We start from the raw sequence: 7,892 nt of genomic DNA, 5'->3' as shown, positions 1-7,892 counted from the left end.
ACCTGTAGGTAGGTATGGATTAATTGCTGTCATTATGGTTTGTGTGTGTGTGTGTGTGTGTGTGTGTGTGTGGTGCTGCTGACATCTTTGTTCTGCATGCATTCCTGTGCTGAGTTCATGTTTTTGGTGTTCTTCCTTGTCAGTTTCTTCATAGTTTTAATGTTTCCATGTTCTTATTGGTTTTTCATTTTCTTGGTATATTGTGAAACATGAATGTCCTTTGAGATTACTTTGTATTCTATTAGCTTTCCCTCCATTAAAAACAGTCTATTTTATCCTATAATCTACCTAATCTCCTTACCACCTGGATCCCTGTTTCTATGTTTCTACCTTTTTTCACATTGGAATTGTTTTGATCATAGATTGATCTCCCAGATTCTCTGGAATCATACTTATTGTTTTGTTCTGTTCTGGACTCTTCCATTTGTCGATTGAGTTCCAGGTAATGATGCCACATATGTCAATCTCTGATTTCTGTCTGTTCTTGTTGGTTCTCAGTCCAAAGAATTCCCTTTAGTATGTTTTGCAGCACAGGGTTGGCTTTGACAAAGTCAATTAGCTTCTGTTTATCCTGGAATGTTTTGATTACACCATGGTATTTGATTAACAACTTTGCTAGGTAGACGATTCTGGGTTGGCAGTTGTACTTTTCTTTCTTTCTTTCTTTCTTTCTTTCTTTCTTTCTTTCTTTCTTTCTTTCTTTCTTTCTTTTAGGGTTTTATATATGTCACCCCATTGCCTTCTGCTGAGAGATCTGAGCTTAATCTGACTTGCTTGCCTTTTCATGTAACACTTCTCTTTTCTCTAGCTGTTTTTAGGGTTCTCTCTTTGTTTTTTTATTTTGGAGCACTTGATTATAATATATCTTGTTAATTTTCTCTTGGGGTGTATCCTTCCTGGGGTTCATTCAACTTCTTAAATACTTATCTTTTCATTTTTCAGGATGTTAGGGAAATTTTCTTGCAGCAGATCTTCAACTATCTCCTCCGTGGACTTCTATGATTCTTTCTGTTCCAGAATGCCAATAATTCTTAAGTTATTACTCTTCATGTTATCCGACATGAATCTTAGACTTTCTTCAGATTTATTTTATTTTATCCTTTTTCTGCTTGCTCTTCTATCTTAACATTATTGAGAGATTTGTCTTCCAGTTCACTAGTTCTGGCTTCTATCTCTTCATTTCTATTTGTTTGCCCTTTCAGTGTATTGTACATTTCTGGTATTCTATTATTAATTGTTTGGACCTCTTTTTGTAGGTTTTGAATTGTTTCCATTGCTGTATCTATCTTGTTTGATTGTGCCTGTAGCACTTTCCTGATTTCTTACTTATTTTTCTCAAATCCTCTGTAAAGTGTTTGGATACATTTCCTTCTCAGGCATTTACAAAGCCTGCCCTCCTTCCAATGTGATGTCTAAATCTATTTTCTGCTCATGTGTCTCAGTCTTATTTTTGGACATGTGCTGATATGGACATCTGTTTTTTGGGCATCTTCAATCATAAGCTGTGATATTAATAATTAGATGAATGTATGTTGATGTTTTATTATGCTTTCTGATTGTCTCCAGGCAGATATTATCAGGAAATTGGCTTCCCTTTTCACTCTTCTTATTACTCAACTCAGAGTATCTGTCACAGGTGTTCATTGCCTATCTGGTGTATGGCAGCTGCTACCAGTTCTTGCCCGGATGGTGGGATTTTACAAGTTGTGATTATAGCTTGACTATATGACTGCAATTGCTGTCTCTTCTTGGGAAGTAGGAAAAGACATGTAGGCAAGGAAAGAGCCTCCTAGAGGTAAAAAGGGGACCCAAAAAGCAAAACAGCAACAGTAACAAGACAGATACCACAGTCTATAATCTCAGAGAAGAGAGAAGAGAAAAACAAAAAATTCTGTAACCCAATATGAATATGACTATAATGTCTGTCTCTCAGCTTTTTGTCTTCATGGCTGCCTGAGAAATTTCAAGATGCCACTGTTGGTTGTTATAACATAACTCAAGATTTAACTACAGCTTGTTTCCTTTCTTCTTTCAGGCCATTTTTCCTAGTGATTAACAGTTCAGGGTCAGCAGTGGCCATTTTGTGCTGCCATTTGGTTTGAAGTGGAAACTTTCTTTTCAAATTCTCAACAGATCTGTTCACATGCATAGTATAACCTTCCGGAGGTGGTAGGGAGTGTCCACTCACTCAGGCACTCCCTCTAGTCACCAGAATGGAAGTGCACAGACAGCAAGAGACCAATGAACAGAGACAAAAAATATGTAGAGAGAGAATATCCACCCCTTTATCTCTGAGGATGGATCAGGCATTCGTGGTGGCTTTGATCCTTCCTTCGCTCCCTCTCATCCAAGGTGGCTGATCCAGGAGCCACTGAAGCTGGCCAGCCAGAAAGCACCAGAATTCTTGATTCTGTTATAAAGTCCACTGGCTGTAAGCCTTCAAACTTTTAAATATTCCTTTATATGTAGCTTAGACTTCTGGGACCCTTTCCTAAACCTGCTTCATTCAGTATTCTGTATTATTGCTGATTGAGATTGTCCTCATTGCAGTTCTACCTGATCCACACCAATTAACTTTTCATTGCAAATACTGACATAATTTTTGGACTCTCCTTATATTTAAGATTAAATGTCAGCTCTCATGGACTTGCTTGTATTTTCTTCAGCTTCAATGTGTATATGAGCAATTGCTCCATATAATCAACTCCTGGCTTTGTCCTGATATTGAGCTTATTCATCATGTTTTTTTCACAGATGACATTTAGTTCATCCTTGTATATTCTATTTTAGGACTCCTGGTGGCACAGTACTTAAGTACTTGGCTGCTAACCAAAAGGTCAGAGATTTGAACTCAACAGCACCTCTTCAGGGAAAGATATGGCAGTATGCTTCTTAAACACTTAAAGCATTAGAAGTCATATGGGCAATTCTATTCTGTTCTATAGGCTTGCTATCAGAATTAACTCAATGTCACAGCACATACACACACACACACACACACACACACACACAAACTATAATACAGGTGTGGTACTGTGGACTGCAAGGTCATTTTGAATGCAAAGTCAGCTGTTCAACGTCATTAGTTGCTACTCAGAAACCTTGTACAGGGTTGCTATGGGTCAGAACTGACTCGACAGCACTTAACAACAACAACAACATATATGTTATGTTTCATATCTATATATATATGCAAAAAGATTATATATAAATACATAATCTTTTTTCGACAACTATGCATGTGTATAGCTGTTGTGCTATGTACACGTTTGTCATTTGTGCTGTTAGAAAAATTCTTTATGATTAATAAGTCCAGAATTCTATCATGTGATCTGTGGCATTGTTTTTCCTATCACTAAAGCCTTATTTCTTCATTCCTTATCCTTCTTTGTTTCCAACTTTCCAGTTCTAATCACTGATATATTTCAATGCATCTTAGTTGTATGTCTGATCAATTTTAGATTACAGCAGTTCATAAAAGTATTAAAATTCTTTATCTTTAAGGTGTGCAAATTTGAAAGATAGTCTTATTAACTGATTTTTCTTTTAGGTGTATGGTTATTTTCCCATCACTCATAGCATTTTAATTCAAGGTAGATCTTCAAATGTTCTTTTTGAAAATGAATACAACACCTTTCCTCTTCAACTTGACTATTGAATTCAAAATGGTCAATACCAGTTCATTTCAGCTCATGAATTCCTAGAATATTGATCTTAAGCATTCCATTGAATTTTTTATGACTTTCAATTTCATTCATTCATGCATTGTACATGTAATGCTCTGATTACAAATGGATATTTATAGCTGTTACTTTTCATTTTGAGTAGTGCCACATCAGAAAATGAAGGTCCCAAAAGTTTTACTCCTTCCACATTCTAAACACTGGACTGATCACCTCAAAGTCAACTGTTCAATCCCATTAGCTTCTCCTCAGAAACCCTATGCAGGGTCCCTATAAGTTGGAATTGACTTGATGACACTTAATAGCCATAACATATTTGTAGAAGGCATCTCTTCTCCAGTTGAATTTTAAGTGACTTTCATAGGGCCATAGATGCTCACTGAGTAATATTTTTGGAAGTAGTTCACCAGGTTCTTTTTTCCTAATTGGTCTTAGTCTGGAAACTCCAATGAAACCCACTTACCATGAGTGACCCTACTGTTATTTGAAATACCGATGACATAGTTTCCAATATCACAGAAACACACACATCACTATGTTATGACAAAAAGCATGGATTGAACCCCAACACAAAGAAAACAAACATTTTCATAACTAGCTCAATAAGCAACATCATGATAAATGGAGAAAACATTGAAATTGGCAAGGGTTCCATTTTACTTAGATCAACTATAAATGCCCACAGAAGTATCAGTCAAGAAATCAAACAATGCTTTGTATTGGTCATATCTGCTGCAAAAAAACAAAACAAAACAAAACAAAAACTCAAGAAAGTATTAAAAAGATGTCACTTCCATGACTAAGTTGTGCCTCAACAAAATCATGATATTTTCAATTGACTCATATGCATGCAAAAGCTGGACAATGAAAAAAGAAGACAATAATTAACACATTTGAATTATGGTGTTGGCAGATAATATTGAATATGCCACAGCCAGCCAGAAGATCAAACAAACCCATCAGGGAAAAAGTAAAGTCAGAATGGTTCTTAGAAGCGAGGAGGTCAAGACTTCTAACATACTTTGGACACGTTATCAGGAAGGACTAATCCCTGGAAAAGGACTTTACCATGCTTGGTAAAGTAGTAGTTGTTGTTGCTGTTAGGTACCACTGAGTTGGTACCAACTCACAGCAACCTTATGCACAGGCAAAAAAAAAATACTGCCAGATCCTGGACCAACCTCACTATTGTTGCCACGCTTGAACCCATTGATGCTGCCACTTGGCCAATCCATCTCACTGGGGGTCTTCCTCTTTCTCTCTGACCCTCCATCTTACCAAACATGATATCCTTCTCCAGCAACTGGTCCCTCCTGATAATATGTCCGAAGTATGAAAGATGAAGTTTGGCAATCCTGGCCTCTAAGTGGCACTCTGACTACACTTTTCCAACACAGATATGTTGGTTCTATGGGCAGCCCATGGCACTTTTAATATTCTCCTCCAACACCATAACGCATCAATTCTTCGACAGTCTTCCTTATTCACTGTCCAGCTTTTGCATATATATGAGGTTATTGAAATTACCATGGCTTTGATCATCCTCAACCTGACATCTTTGCTCTTCAACACTTTTAAAAGGTCTTATGCAGCAGATTTACCTAATGCAATACGTTGTTTGATTTCTTGACTGCTGCTTCCATGAGTGTTGACAGTGGATCCAAGAAGAATGAAGTCCTTGACAACTTCAATCTTTTCTCCATTGATAAGAATGTTGTTTATTGGTCCAGATGTGAGGATTTTTGTTTTCTTTACATTGAGATGCAATCCATACTGAAGGTTGTGCTCTTTGATCTTTATCAGTAAATATTTTAAGTCTTCTTTACTTTCAGGAAGCAAGGTTGTATCATCTGCATATCATAGGTTGTTAGCGAGTCTTCCTCCAATCCTGAGGCCACATTTTTCTTCATATAACCCAGCTTCTTGGATTATTTGCTCAGCATACATGTTAAATAAGTACAGTGAAAGAATACAACCTTGTCACACACCTTTTCAAATTTTAAACCATTTCGTGTTTCCATGTTCTGTTTGAACAACTCCCATGGAATGAGGGATATCATTGCTGATGTCCAATGGATCTTGGCTAAAAGCAGAGAATATCAGAAGATATTTACCTGTGCTTTTTTGACTACACAAAGGCTTTTGATTGTGTGGATCATGATAAGCTATGAACAACTTTGTAAAGTATTAGTATTCCGGAACACTTACTTGTGCTCATGAGAAATTTGTACATGGTCCAAGAGGAAGTTGTTTAAACAGAACATGGTAAAGTAGAGAGCCAGTGAAAAGGAGGAAGTTTTTCAATGAAATGGATTGATACAGTGGCTGCAAGAATGAACTCAAACATACCTACACATATATGTATGAATACCTACATATGTTTGAAGGTATTTATGTGAAGAAGATATAGGACCGAGCAATATTTCACTCTGTTATATATAGGGTCATTATGAGTTGGAGCTGACTGGAAGGTATCAAACAATAATAGCTCCTTTAAAATACAATATCACAAACACACAATTACACATAATCAACTACAAAGAGAAAAATCACTAGAAATTATACATTTTTAATTAAAATAGAGAAATAAATAGCACAATCATCTCAAAATCCATAAAACTGACAAAATATTTTATATTAACACAGTCTTCTGCATTTCCATACTACGTATTGTTTACTTCCTACAGTTTTTAGTTACTGGTAGCATTAAACAGGTTATGAGTTGTTAACCTGGAAACTGACCAGCTTGAATCTACCAGCTACTCTGTGGGATAAAGATGGGGTATTCTGCTCCTGTAAAGATTTATAGCCTCAAAAATTCTATGTTGTTAGCAACCCTCTAACAGGTTTCCAAGTGAGTTTTAACTGCACAGTCCAATGCTTATCCTACAGCACCATATCAGGAGACCTATACAGGGTCACTATGAGTTGGAACTGACTAAGGGACAGAAACACAATCAGCACCACAAAAAACATAAATTTTGTAAGAGTTTCCCTACAAAGAATTAAAAAATAATTCAGTCTTTTTCTTAATATGATAGATTAAAATTTATTTTTCTCATAATAATGTAGAAAATCTTGGTTCAGCGTCCTAACATCCTGCTTCAAGTCATGTATTATAAAATTTTAGAGCTGCTGTCAAATTTATGAAGATCTCTATCAAATTTCTTTCACATTTCAGCTGTATGATTCAGGAATATTTTCTAGACTAGCTCAATCTTTATATCATAATGCTTCCTTAGTTGGAAAAGTAGGCAGTTGCAACATATTTTATAATTTTTATATATTTATTCATATTATTTGTATTTGATTAGAACATCTCTTACTTGAAACTCTTTCACAGGTACACTGTACAAATTAATTTATACTGCCTATGGTGCTGCAGGTGAATCACTAGACTGCAAAATTAGCTTGAACCACAAGGTTGGCGGTTGAAACTCACCAGCTGCTCCTTGGAAACCCTATACAGGGTTGCCATGAGTCGGAAGTGATTCAATGACACTTGACAACAACAACAACAAAATTTGATTAGACTATGTTTTACTTGAAACTCTTTCATAGGTGTTCTTGAGAATGTCAAATGCAATATGAAGGAACAGAAAAATAAGGAAGGATAAATAACAATTGTGTTTAGCAACATGGAGATTTTTGTGGATGAAAGACAGCCATTTAATTGCAGCATTTGAAATAGAAAGAGAGTCCAGGTTTGGAGTGAGAAGGAACCAGATATTGAGGGGAAAAAATGGAGGCAAGATATATAGCATATACATTTGAGACTTTGTAAGCTAATAAGACTAAGATAATGAAAATAATGACCAATAGGATTGAATAAATAATTGGGAAGATGGGCGTGGATTGCATTTTTAAGAGACAGTAGCATCTATCTTGTCATAATTTGGCTTGAATGCAGAGTCAGATATTTATTGAACCAGTTCTATATGTCTCTGAAGAAGATCCCAAAGCATGATTTTGGGGAGAAAGTTAACCCAGTACAATCACCAGATCATAGAAATGACCTTTACCTAATAACTTATTTTATACCTGCTAATCATAAGGAGCTCTGGTAGCATAGTGGTTACGAATCGGACTGTGAACCTCAAGGTCAGCAATTCGAAACTACCAGCGGTTCTGCGGGTGAAAGATGAGGCGTTCTGCTCCCGTAAAGATTTACAGCCTCGGAAACCCTGTGCAGGGTCGCTATGAGTCGGA

Source organism: Chrysochloris asiatica, unplaced genomic scaffold (genome assembly GCF_000296735.1).
Source record: "Chrysochloris asiatica unplaced genomic scaffold, ChrAsi1.0 scaffold00190, whole genome shotgun sequence".
NCBI classification, from domain to species: Eukaryota; Metazoa; Chordata; class Mammalia; order Afrosoricida; family Chrysochloridae; genus Chrysochloris; species Chrysochloris asiatica.
The sequence above is the reverse complement of the archived record's forward strand: the minus strand, read 5'-3'. Positions refer to the sequence as shown.